The 13589-nt window shown below is 51.5% G+C and overlaps 1 protein-coding gene across 1 annotated transcript in view; it reads right to left on the bottom strand.

Annotated features, from left to right (window-relative positions):
* CUX1 (cut like homeobox 1) overlaps positions 1-13589 on the bottom strand; it is a 357827-nt gene that overhangs the window by 104840 nt on the left and 239398 nt on the right.

Here is a 13589-nt window from a genome sequence, read left to right as displayed (position 1 = left end):
TCTTTCTCTCCTTTTTTTATTTCAAAAGTACCCCCTTGAGTCATTTGAAGGCAAATATATGGTTCTAACACACAACATCATGAGAGAGAGCAGAAAGCTGAGTTCTGATAAAGGCCTAATTCCAGAAGTCCGTGGTAGGTTAGAACAGCCTACCTGGGCAATCATGGCCCCATGTTCTGTGGGCCGCTCCCCATGGCCCCTGTCAGGAGGCCGAGGCTGAGACTGGCTGCCACCTGAGGAAGACTCTGCATGCCCGTGGCAGAGAGGGAGCACAATGTTATAGCCACAGATCCTTGCTGGGGTTCAGGGCCTGCTCCTGCGGGGGCCCCCCGATTCCAGACTCCAGGGGGACCTACAGGCCCCAGGGCCCTGTTCAGTGCTCTACACCAGGCCCTTCCATGAGGCTCTGCCCACCGCCCACCTCAGCTTACCCCTCGGCCCCAGGGCCCTGTGCTCTGACAGTTCCCACCACTTGTGGGCCTGTGAAGAGCCTTGGACTGTGCGGTCTCCCTGGCTTGCCCTCCACGCCCAGGAGCCTCATCTCCGACTTCTGCCCCCACCCCCAGTGCTCCCCAAATCCTCCTAACCGCTCCATCTCAGGGAACAGTACAGCCCCTCCCCCTTCCCTTCCCCCCCACAGGTTTGAGTTGATAGGTTAGAGCTGAGGGACCCACTCATGGGGAGCTTTTTGAAGACCAGGCTGTAGGGTTTGGCGTCAGGCTGGAGGCCAGAGTCCTGGATGCAGCCGGTCCTGCCAGCGGTGGGCCAGTCTACTCTCTAGGACAGCTCGGGGCATCCGGAACGGGCCCCACTCTGAGCGGGTTCTTCTGTCCCTGAAACCTGCTTGTCTGGCCCTCACCACCGCCCACCCTTAATATCAAGCGTTGGCCAAACCGGACTCAGGCCCCGGCTGGTCTGTTTTCGCTCTCTGCTGCATCCTGCTCTCCCTCCGGCCCCGAGGCTCTTCCAGACGAGGCAACCGTATCAACTCCCAGCACCTGACCCGGGTAACAGAGGCCTGGTGATCGGGTTCAACGTTCATTATACCTGTTTGAAATAGGATCCTGCTTTCAGCTGGGTCTCAACAAAGTCCGAAACAACTCCTGAAATGGCTTAGCGAAATGAAGCTATTTTTAGGGCAGCTTTGTAAAGACGGCAGCTGTCTCGGAAAGACCCAACCACGCAACCTGGGCCCCTGCAGTGAAGTGCTAGGTGCTGGGTGCTGGGTGCCGGGGGCGGGGGGCGGTGTGTGTGGGGGGGCGGGGGGGAGAAGCCGGGGGCGCTTACATTAGGAAACATCTCAGCCGGAAACCTCCAAGACCTCTTGGAAAAACCTCGATACCGTAGAAGGGAGTCTGCTGACTCCAAAGGACAAAGAAGTTGATGGAAGCATGAAGGGTCTTAAACACAACGGAAACGGACGCCTGACTGTTGGAACGGAGCTGCCACCCCGACAGCCTGCTGATGACGTGCAAACTTCGCTGGGTTCAAGGTGAAAGAAAAAGTTGACGGACTTTCCCCAAGGCTAATCCCTAATCCCATTACGCACAGTTTCGAACTTTAATCAGATGGTTACTCACGGCGTATTTACGAAAGCCAGATCCACCCCGCTGACTTCCCTGGCTACCGGCAGGCCTCACTCACTCCCTCGCTCGCTCGCTCATCCCAGGACCGTTTCCCAACACCTACCAGTGTCCCAGCCCTGGTCGGGGACTACAGAACGGGCCCGTATAGACATGGCTCCTGCGTATTTTGCTGGTGCCGCGTATTTGTGGGAGACGGCGGGAAAGGCATCGCTGCCGGGTGCCTGGAACCAGATTTGCAGGCCGCCATGCCTCACTTCTCCCCGGGGCACATCCGGGGAGCCCGCCGCACAACCTGGCGGTCTGCAGGGCAGTGGCCTGCGTGGAAGGTTTCCCACTAATTCTCCCGCGGGCTCCTCTGTGAGCCCCCATCTCCTTCCGTGCTTCCACAGAAAGCAACCTTTGCTTTACACCTGCTGTGTCTTTAGCCTTTCCCGCTGCCTTCTGGCTGGTTCTGCAGTTTGACCCAGATATACGTGGCTGCACCCACCCTGTAACTTCACTTTTTCTCTTTTGTTTGGTGATTCTGCTCTTCATACTTCGTTTGTTTTAATTCCTCCGTTTCTGCTCTGCCTTGCTCACGTCTTCCTTGTTTGCTGGAGTATATCCCCATGCTTGTTTTGTACCCGTGGTCCCTCTGTTTTGCTTCGGATCACAGACACTGTGGGGTGTGAGGTCTGTCATCCAGAGCGGTGCTCCCTTCTGGGGCTGATGTCCCCCTGGAGCACAGCTGCTCCTGCTGGTGGGGTCGGTGGAGGAAGGACAGAGGCAGGTTCTGCTCTGTGTCTCTCGAGACGAACTGGAGCAGAAAGCTGTGGAGCAGGTGTTCAGTGCATTTTTGCTGCGTGCAGGGAGGACGGAGCGGGGGAGGACTCCAGGCCCCCAGAGTCCTCACTGATAATTCCCCTCCGCCAGGAGAAGACTCTGGCCAGGGCTCTCATTCTCAGAGAGAGGCTGCACGAGGAGCTGATAGGTCTCACTGCGTGCAATTCCCCAGTCCCGCGGGTTTGGAGATAAGGGGTGGACCTGTGGCTGCCTGGGGGTCGTCCACTGGCCCACCCTTGCCTATTTTCAGCCATTCCTCACTGTTTGCCTGGCCCTGCCAGTGGCCAAGGGGCCAGTTCAGGGTCGAACACTCGCTGTAGAGAACAGGTTTCCCAGGGTCCTGGCTTCATCTAGAGGCAGGGATGGGCAAGGCTGGCACCCACATCTGGCCTGGTTTAGGGGATGGGGTGGTCTTGAGAGCCTCCTCGCAAATGCAGACTCTCGGTATTTCTTCTCAGTGAATGGTTGTGGATATTCGTCAGTACACCTAACATCCAGAAAACAGGGCATCGTCTCCAAAGGATTTCAAGGCACTTACAAGAGAAAAAAATTAGTCACATTAAAACAGGAAGGTGCCTTCTTGGCGGTCTGAGGCAATCCCTGGAAATGAATTTCAAGTTTTTCCATCTTCTGGTCAGTTTCACTTCGGTTCCTAAGCAACCGCTAAACTGACCAAAATATTGAACCTGATAACAAGGACGCACTTACCTTTTCATTCGGGAGCGACTCTCAGATTTCCAAAGCTTTCAAATGATAATCACAACACTGAGCTCTGCTGTTAAGGAGCGGGGGCTATTCGATACCAGGCAACCTGATGAAGACAGGGCCCAGAGGGGCTGCAGTTCCCATTCATAGAATGGGCCAGAAACCACCGGAGGAGACAATGGAAGGAACCAGGGATGCCGGGAGTGAGGTAGAAGTCTGTAGGCTCGTGATTTGCTTTTCCAAGGGGTGTGTTTCTTAAAAGGTCAAGGAAGACACAACTAGCTGGCTATTTATATGTGATCAGGGGTTCTGAAGACTCGAAGTGTGGCCATTGGCCTTTGTATACAAGGACCAAGATGGCAGGCTCTCGAAGGTGTGTGCTGGCGTCGTCTGAGAACACGGCTGCCACTGAGTCTGTACATTCATTCCCCTCCACACTGCCGCCCCCAGCCCCCCACAGAATCAATCTGACCAGACACGCTGCCCTCCGTAAGTAATACGAAAACGCCCAGAGGTTAATACCACTAGAAACGTTCTCCGAGAAGTGAGTAATGAATGACATTGCGTGTGCTTACCTAGCGCGGGTGTCAACAATAGTCCAGAGGTTTTTCATTTTGAGGGCTCAACTACCTCTATCAGGATCTGGAGCCTGACATTAGCCTAAAATCATTTCTTTTCCAAAGTCCGTAATAACTGCACGTATTGTTTGCTCAGCGAAACTATTTATTCTAAAAATTTGGTTCCCTCACCTTTTTACGAGCTGACAAAACAGCTTTCGCTGATCTATTAACCTGCACTGCATTGTGCTTTGCTCCAGCTTCAAAGAGCGGGTCATTTCTGCTTGGCCTAAAATATGTAGTTCCTTCCATCGGTTCCCTACAGATCATTTCAGGGTATTCTCTGGCCTAGCGCACCATTTTTATGAGGAACTTAGAAGGACACGGTCAGCGATGGAAGGGAAACGATATCCATGCTGGGGACTGTATTTACTTCCACACTAGCCTCCCGAGCGCTAAGGGCCGGCAGCAGGGCAAGGCTGGCGTAGACTTCAATCCGAAAGAATCACAACCACCATCAGGAGCTGAGAGAACAAAGGACATCCACAGGGCAGCTGGAAAAGCCTCCAGGGCGCCCTTCGGGTCAGTGTGCCTTCTTGGACCCGAGTCAAAAGCCAATAGTCTCAACACGAGATTGTCAAGTTCCTGGGCACCAAGAGAAGAAACGTCGGAAGATTAATTCTCCCTGCTTTAAAAATTAAAAATAAAATTTAAAACGAGCTCTAGGATGTTTAATAAAGCGACTCTCCCCCTCCACCCCAGAGGCTGCATTTGATGGCCTCTGCCATCAGGGAGGCCGTCACTTGCCTGACATCCTCCACCCCAGGCCAGGCTCTCTTAGCACGGTGGGGGCGGGGGGCAGAGGAGACACAGAAGCGGGGTTCATCGGTCTGGGTTCAGAAACAGAAGGTAGGAAAAGGAAAAAGAGGTGGTGGCCAGAGGGCTGGGTGCTGAGATTTCTTGGCTATGGTCTAGAATCCCCTAAATCGGGAGAGGGTGCGGGGGAAGGATTTCTCTGGAAAGGTAGCTCCCTGCCCCCGCAGGGCCAGAGCACAGGAACGCAGTCACCAAGAGGAAAGGCTGCACCCGGAGAAGGCGGCGCTGCGCCCCCCTCCAGCACCGGCACCAGCTCGCTCCAACGGGTGTGTGTGTGGGGGGGTCTCCACTTAGTAACAGCTCCCGAGCACCTACTACACGCCCCTGCTGAGAGAGAGACGAAGGTCCCCAGTGCTGAGTCGGCGGCGCGTGGCGGCATCCGCCTTATCGCTAGTACGCGGGACATACCTGCCCGTCCTCGGAGCTCAGAAATATGCACCCGGTGGGACCCTATTGCTGCCTCCTCCGTGAGGGGTGCAGGGACCTGAAGAGACCCAAGGGATTTTGGTATATTTGGTGCAGTGACAGCCCTCCAAGGGACAGACGGACAATGTCTCCTCTGCAGACAGGAGGAGGGATAGTCTCATGGATGCGGAGACATCTGGTCTACGTCCTGGAGGATAAAGAGGAGTTTTCGGGGCAAGAGGACACTGGGGCTGAGGGAGGAACGACCTTCTAGGCAGAGGAAAGAATCACAAGGTGGTAGGTGCCTGTTTGATTTTATAACAGCTTTTCGGTCGTTCTCTTGGGCTTCAGAGTGTCCTGCGCCCTCGTGTGCCCGTGACAGGGCCACCTCCTCCTGCCTTCTCCTATCTCGCAGTTCTTTCTCCTGGAAGAAGGCAGGGGCCAGCGCTTCCAGAAGCACATCACAGGGCATCCCTGCCTGGCGTCTGACTTCCAGGGCGACGCAGCGAACGTTCTACCGTTAAGCACGTTGCTCCTTTTGGACTTTAAATATATGTGTTTTTATTTTGTTAATGAAATATCCAACTGTTCCTATTTTATTAAGACTTTTTAATAAAAGACGATATTGATTTCATTAAGTACCTTTTAAAAAAAGCATTTATGGAGCAAATTAAAAGGTTTTTCTCCTCTGACTCGCTAAAATGGTAAATTACATCAACAGTTATTTGCCCCTGTTTGGTTGTCGTTAATGTGCTCCCAAATTCTGTGTGCTGACATTTTATTTAGTATTTTTTTTTCCATAAATACTTAATATATGAGATTGGCTTTCAGGTTCTTTTGTCTTATCTTTGCCAGGTGAAATCATACGAAATACTCTGAAAGCATTTCCTTCTCTCTGTAGACAAAGTGAGCTATTACAGATTTGACGATGTTGCTTTTTTTTTTTAAAGATTTTATTTGCAAGTAATCTCTACACCCAACATGGGGCTCGAACTCATGACCCTGAGATCAAGGCTTGTGCGCTCTACCGACTTGAGCCAGCCAGGCGCCCCGACAGTACTGCTCTTAAAATACCCAAGCCCATATTCCCTCTGTGCAGTCTGCATGCCGCCGCTGGGCATGTGAGCCCTGCGATGTCTACACCTGCTGCCACCCCCGGCCTGCAGTGTCCTGGCCACCACCTCTCTGGGAGGGCCTGCTCAGCCCATGGACCAGCCCTTCCCTCCACTGCATTCCCATGGCCATTTGTGGTCAAATCCAGTCCGCCAGCCACCAGTCGGCTTTGGCTGGTGGCATGGATTCCAGGAGCTTCTTTTCGGCTCGCTCCCTCCCAGTAAGGCCCAAAGTGTCTTTTGGGCCAGAACCCCCTCATCTCTTCAGGGGGGCCCAGGCCCTGCAGGGAGCAGAGGATCAACAGCCTCCCATAAACACCTCGGCTCCTTTTCCAGATTTCAGGCCATCAAGTCTTCCAAACAAAGAAGCCTAAGAAGGGCACCGCTACCCCTTCGGAGCCACCGTGCTGGGGTGCATTCTGCTTCTGGCGGACAGTTTGTAAACCTATTACTAACATGCATCTCCTTTAAATCTCCTCCAGGGGCTCAATCGCTAATGCTCTCGTGGCTTCCTCTGTCCTGTTCCTGGGAACTCTGCTTGTCCACACGGCTGTCCCCTCTGCCGAGGCCCCCACGGATGGCTGTGGTCACCATCCATGGCTCAGCCCTGCTGACTGTCCTCTGAAAGGCCTCCCAGCAGCCCTGCTCCCCTCTGTCCACTCATTTTATTTTTATGGCCTCCAAATATCTTATTCATATATCGATTGCTTATTTATTCACCGCTGTAAGCTCCGAGAACACAGCAGGGGCACGCTAAATACTGGCCAACTAAATATGCAAATTAACGACATCTGTGCGCTACCGGAAGTCCGCTCTGCACTTGACAGGCAACCATTCGTGGGCTGCTATTTTTTTTTTAAAAGATTTTATTTATTTATTTGAGGCAGAGAGAGAGTGTGTGCATGTGCACGAGTAGGGGGAACGGCAGAGGGAGAAGCAAACTCCCCGCTGAGCAGGTAGCCGGACGTGGGGCTCGATCCCAGGACCCTGAGATCTTGACCTGAGCAGAAGGCAGATGCTCAACCGACGGAGCCACCCAGGTGCGTGGGCTGGTATTTTAAAGAGCAGAGGGTGTAGGGGTATTTTGCCAAACCATACACATGACTTTTAAGTAAAGAGTCTGTAAGTTGCTTTTGCAGACTTAAGTTTCTTGCCACTTTTCATAGCCTTGGAAAAAGGGGACAACAATCTCCTTGGAGAAAAACGTATGTCAAGATCTGGAGTAAGGCTTCATTTTGTCCACTGGACTGTGAGCTCCCCTGGACAGGGCCAGTCGGCCTGGCTCCCAGCGTATCCCCATGACTGACACAGAGCTGGGCACAAATCGGGACTCGGTAGACCCTGACTGGTAGGGCGAGCAGGGAGGAGGAGAAAGTGTTCTCTGGGGAAAGGTCTTCTGGACAACCCTCTTGCGTATGACCAGACGGATCTTTCATGTTCTACCTGCGCTGAGCTATCTCTGCTCTGGCAGGAGTGGAGGGCAGGGGTGAAGCCACTTGGCTCCCTTCCAAACCTCCGATCAAACGGGTTGCTCCAGAGCAGACCATCCCTCCCCAGTCAAATTAAGGGCCTGAGCAGAGAGATCGCTGCGGCGCTTAACCTCTAGGCCAAACCTTCCGGAAATAGTGGGTTTTATTCTTGTTGGAAATGAAATCGTGTTCAGACAGTGAAATGGCCAGAACGTCACCTCTGCCTGCTCGGCAATTAACCACAACTGGTTCATTTTTCTGACCATTCTATTTAAGTTTAAATGATACAACGAGTAACAAAATCAATTTCTGCTACGCCTCCTCTTGTCAATTCCAAATGGGAAGAAAATCTCCCTTCTTGCCCCCCGGTTTAGCGGACTTGGTTTCAATGATTGAAATACGATCCTCCTTCAGGTTAATCTGTGGCTAGCTGAGCAATGAAGGGGTCTTCTCCACTCTGCACGAGGCTTATTAGCACCTGTGCCAAACCAACAGGGCAGCTCCAGCAGCCGGACACTTGCCAGGGTCTGACCCACCGTGTGATCAGAAACAGCCTGTGACTGTCACTCAGGCTTCAGTCATCTCTGGGCAGGGACATGGGGCAGCTGTGGCTGACAATCAGGTTATGAGATTGCATAATTCATTCTGCTTTTGCTACTGAGACCATCCGAAGCCTCCCGGGATTAGCGTCTGGATGAAACTTTTGGGGGCTTCTTGCCATTTCTCTAGCATTCTAACACTGTTGCTCTCAAAGCAACGGGGCGCAGGTTGGATGGAGATTTCTTTCCTTAAATCAAGTGCCAGGGGGTCCCCAGGTAGGACGGAGGTACCGGAGGTGAAATTAGGGAAATTGTGGTCTGGAGACACAAACGAGCGTGACCAGCAGAGCAAACCAGGCTCAAATTCTTCCCCACTGCCTTTTAGTTGTTTGACCTTGGCCGACTTGCGAGCTTGATTGCCATCTGCACAGCNNGAATAATGCAGCCTTTCTCAAGGAAATTGGCACAAGGATAAAATAAGAGCATTGCCGGAGTGGAAAAGGGCTTTGCACACCAGGACCCACGCACATAACCGTTCTTATTGTCTTGCGTGGAAATCAGGATCTTTCTCTTCTGGTCAGAGCCGATTTTCAATACCTGAGAACATTTATGACAAGATACTCAACACCACCCATGGAGCGGCTTTCACCCAAAATTTCCAGTCTGAATCTGATCGAGCCTCTAGGTTCAATGACAAACTTACAGGAATTATGGAGGACAGGAGAACGCGCTCGACTACATCCGGGGATGCTGTTGGCAAAACCCGGACTGTGGGAAACTCTTCAGGACAAATGAGCCAGTTTCTTATGCAAATAAATTGCCAGGAAAAGAAAAAGAGAGAAGCGGGACCCAGAAAATCAATGAGGCACACCAACCTATCCCAACTAGTCTGGATTTTATTCGAATTCCGAGCCCAACAAATTAAAAAAATTAAACCATCTATGACTGGGGGTAACAAGAAATTTAAGAACGGATGCTACTACGAAATTAGTTTTTGATCTGGTGACAGTATTGTACAGAAGAAGAGTCTTTACATGAGGTCAACGTGCTAAAAGATTTAGAGGTGAAGGGAAAGGATTCTAGAAGAGCCTCACGACAAAATGGGGTGGGGTGGGGACGGGTGAGACAGGCGACCCCAAGTGGGGGGGGTGGAACTGCACCCAGGCACCTCGGGGTCCTGTCATCTACTGTGTGTTAGAAATTCAACACACAAAGTAAACCCAAAAAGAAGCACAAAGCAGTAAGAAAAGCAATGACCCTCACAGCAGTTCTGTATCCCTCCAACACCAGGCGTCGGCTCATGAAGCCTGTAGGGTGTTGACCCTGCCACTCCGTTTGTACAGGAATGAGGTGAAGAGCGGGGGGGTGGCTGCAGTTGAGGCCCCAGGAAAGAACCCACATGAGAGGGGAGCCTCTGTGCCAGAAGTCCAGCTCTGCCCAGACCCCGCACTTTATGGACTTGTGCGGTGTCAGTTAACCCCCAGAATCTCAACTGACTTGCTCAGCAAAGGGGAGGGAAAAATGCACACAGAAAGCTCATCTCTGTAAGAAAAACACGGTTGGAAAGTCATACGTGAACATTTTTCTTTGATCCAGAAAAAGACTGCTGAGACCAGGGGACGGGAGGAAAATGAGTTGGACGGGACACCCGGTCCTGCGTGCTCCCTCACTGCTCGCTGTGCGCCCGTGCCCCCAGGAGCTGGACGGCCAGGGTGAGGGCCCTGCGGCAGAGAACACTGCCAGCAGGCCTGTGGACCCAGACTGCTGCCTGTTTACTTCTAGACTTTAAAAAAATGTTTGGGCAAGGCCGCTGTTCATGCTGTTTTTAATAAACACATTTTAAATGTTTCCTCCGTGTATTTAGTGTATAGAATCTGTCAGCACATCTTTCCAGTGGCTGGAGCGCTGCTTCCCCAATTTGAGCCCTGGCTTTTCTAGAACCGCCTTTCAGATTTTGTTTCTCTTTCCCTGTTTGCTTAACCTGTGGATGCCCTGCCTACAGCTGACAGGTGCTGGCCGAGCTACTGGCTGCTCCAGAGAATGGCTCTGATTCTCGGCACCACCCCGGCTGCTCGCAGGCCCCAGCGGTGTGTGGGGCACGTGCGGCCGGTGGGAAACACAGGCTTACAGGAGAAAACCTCTCCGATTTCACAGGTGGGGAAACTGAGGCCCAGGGCAGCATCGTGCCGAAGGGACTCATGGTCACAGGGAGCAGCCGGCCAAGGGCAAGAGCCCTGCTTTTATTCCCCAGTAAGGAATCCTAATTATCCCCTTTCTCCCCTAAGTACTACTTGGTAGGAAATGTTAAGAGGAGGCTTGGTGGCAGAGAAGCTAAAACTAAGAACAAGAAAGGAGCTCCAGTTGCATCCTAGTTATTACTCTCGGCTCCTTCCCCCTCCTCTCCTCCAAGCCCAAGGCCAAGGCAACTTCCTGGGCCCGTCTCAGGCCTGGGCTGTGCTCCTCCGACCACACCCCCACCCCTGGGGGGGCCTCTGACTACAGAGCCCCTCCCCAACCTCCAGCGCCTTCCAAGCCTTCCTCTCCTCCTGGTCCTTCCCCACCAGATTCCACACTCAGCTCCACTGGCGGCTTCAGAGGCCCTCCCAGAACTTGTTGTCGCCCCCCAGCCCCCCCCCCCTTGAGTGCCCTGCACTTGAGCCCCCCGGTGGCTGCCTCCGCCCCACAGGGCTGGGAAGTGAAACTGGAGAACAAGGCAGAGGGGCCCAGCACCCTCAGGAAAGACAGCATCCTTCCTCTTCCTCTCGCTGGCACCAAAAGTCTGCATTTCGGCAGCGTAAGTGCCTTTTTTAGGGCAACTTGAAAATGAATAATTCAGCGGTTCCTATTCTACTTGTGAAGTGTTAGACAAACAATTCAGACGGGGCCAGACTTGCTGGCCCCACGAAGACCGTCCCTTCCCTTCGTTCTGACATCATCGGATTTGGCCATGAATCTTTAAGAACACCCTCCATCCTGTCTAATCACTAAAATACCACAAAGGAAGTTCACAATACTTAGACATGGGGGAAAAAAAATAGAAAGGTTAATTGCAACATAAAGTTTTCCCTCGTAGCCAAGCAAACAGTACATCAGTCACTGTGATACGGAACTCTTTAAAAACCCTACGTAAGGAATGTCTTAGTCACATCAGGTTACTGAATAGTTGAGCTTTTTTTTTTTTTTTTTTAAAGATTTATTTCTGTATTTTAGAGACGGCGGGGAGGGGCAGAGGGGAGAGAGTCTCGAGCGGACTCAGCACTGAGCACGGAGTCCCACGCGGAGCCCCACACGGGGCTCGATCTCCTGACCCTGAGATCATGACCTGAGCAGAAGCCAAGAGCCCTTAGCTTGACCCACCATGCCACCCAGGCGCCCCCTACAGTTGAGTTTTTTAATTCAAATCCAAGCCTTAAAAGTATCTTCCCCAGGGAGCTCTGCCCTTCAACTCCCTCAATCTACCCTAAAAGCCTCGGTGATTCTGTATTTTGTGTTATTAAGGCCACTTTCAAAGACCTTTTTGGAGGTCGACGTGATGACAATTTTAAGTTAAACAAACAACCTTCCTTCATTTGGGAAGGGATCCCTAGCGGACAAACCCGACTCTTTCTCACATGCTCGTGGCCGGAGAGCCGCAGCTGACAGCATCTCGAGGCCCCGGCACCAGGAGGGCGCGTAGAGCCAACCGCTACCTTACAGCTCAGCTTTGCCTGTGATCGCTCATGTACGGTAATTCCGGACAGGAAATTGCATTCAGTCGCTTTCCAACCACAGGGTGGGGGCTCCCCAGGTTTAACCCGTATGAGAACGACCCCGAATACCCAGGTGATCCCTTTCTGAGTTTAGTAGAAGTTAAACTATGTGAATGGTAAGAACGTATTTGTCTGTGTCTGTCACCCCCTGGGATGACACCTGGTGAAAAATAGTCACCACATGCTCTAGAATAAAGGATTCTTGGGCGTCTGGCCGGCTCCGTCGGAGGAGCATGGGACTCTTGATCTCGGGGTCCTGAGTTGGAGCCCCACGCTGGGTGTAGAGATGACTTAAATAGGTAAATAAAGACTTAAGAGAAAAAAAAAAAAGGATTCTTATCGCGAGTTGGTAGTCCTGCTAAAGAGCAGCAGGCTTGGGAAGGGAGCCGAAGTCTCCGGAAAACGCAAGTAAGGTGGAGAATTCACCAGCCGGAGTATCTGTAGGTCCAGAGTATGGCATGAAAGATGGGGCCTCGCTGCAGAGGGAGTGGGACGGTTAGCGCAGTGAAGTGTAACCCCCTGCTATCCGTGACACATAATAATAACGGGCACGATGGTAAGAGAGTCAAAAATAAATAGGTTTTTTTTTTTTTTTAAGATTTCAGAAGGGCTCCATGGTTCTGCATCTGGTGGTGAATTCCAGAAAAAAGACGAGACATGGAGCAGGGCTGAACTGGAGGGCTCGGGACACCCTGAGAGTCAAGGAAGCCTTCTGGCCCATCTTCTTTAAATAGAGCAGAGAGTATACGACAGAGATACTACGAGTTAGAGAAAGGTAAAGTTATCAACAATAAAAACAGATGTTAAGAGAAGGGTTATATCAGTAAATGTAACCAGGCCAAATTCACCTATAAAAATAAAATACGTATTTGAAGAAAACTCCAAATCTAACAAAATGGAGTAAAAACACACTTCGAGTAAAAAGGTGAAGACTGACTAGACTTTTTTTTTTTTTTTTAAAGATTTTATTTATTTATTTGACAGAGATAGAGACAGCCAGCGAGAGAGGGAACACAAGCAGGGGGAGTGGGAGAGGAAGAAGCAGGCTCATAGCGGAGGAGCCTGACGTGGGGCTCGATCCCGTAACGCCGGGATCACGCCCTGAGCCGAAGGCAGACACTTAACGACTGAGCCACCCAGGCGCCCCTGACTAGACGTTTTAAAAAGGCTACAGTAAGGTTTTGAACCACCCTAGCCAACGTCCTATGCAGAAAATCACTTTCCAGAGAAGTCATCCTAAAAGGCACAGTGAATAATAAAACACAGCAAGCTTGAACTCGTCTTAAATCCTGAGCCAAGAAAACCTAGAAAATAGATAATATAAAAACGTAAAGAGACACAATATATAGAATATAATCCTACCAGAAAATCCGCTGCGCCGCTCGGAGAGCAGGACACAGTTACGGGGCCCCTACCACATGGAGTCGGAAAACCAGCTCACAGTGGAATTTACATGCGCGAAGCACTAGACTGGCTGACGTGAACGGGACAGACACTCAGAACCCAGAGGCTCCATTATCCTCCACAGAGAAACAAGAGAGATGCTCCTTTTAAGAATAGGGATGAAAGAAGACGATCGGATGCCCTGTTGCAAAAGGGCACAAATTCGCTGTTTGTGGGTGATACACTCACATGCTCCCCAAATCCAAGGCAGTCACTGGAGCAAAGGATCAGAGACAACCCATCAGCTCAGCAAAGCCCCATGCTTTTTGGCAAAGACCAAAAAAAAAAAAAAAAAAAGAAAAAAAAAGGATAAAACTCCTATGTAC

This window comes from Ursus maritimus, unplaced genomic scaffold (assembly GCF_017311325.1).
Source record: "Ursus maritimus isolate PB19 unplaced genomic scaffold, ASM1731132v1 scaffold_2, whole genome shotgun sequence".
NCBI classification, from domain to species: domain Eukaryota; kingdom Metazoa; phylum Chordata; class Mammalia; order Carnivora; family Ursidae; genus Ursus; species Ursus maritimus.
This window is presented reverse-complemented; position numbering and strand designations above follow the sequence as displayed.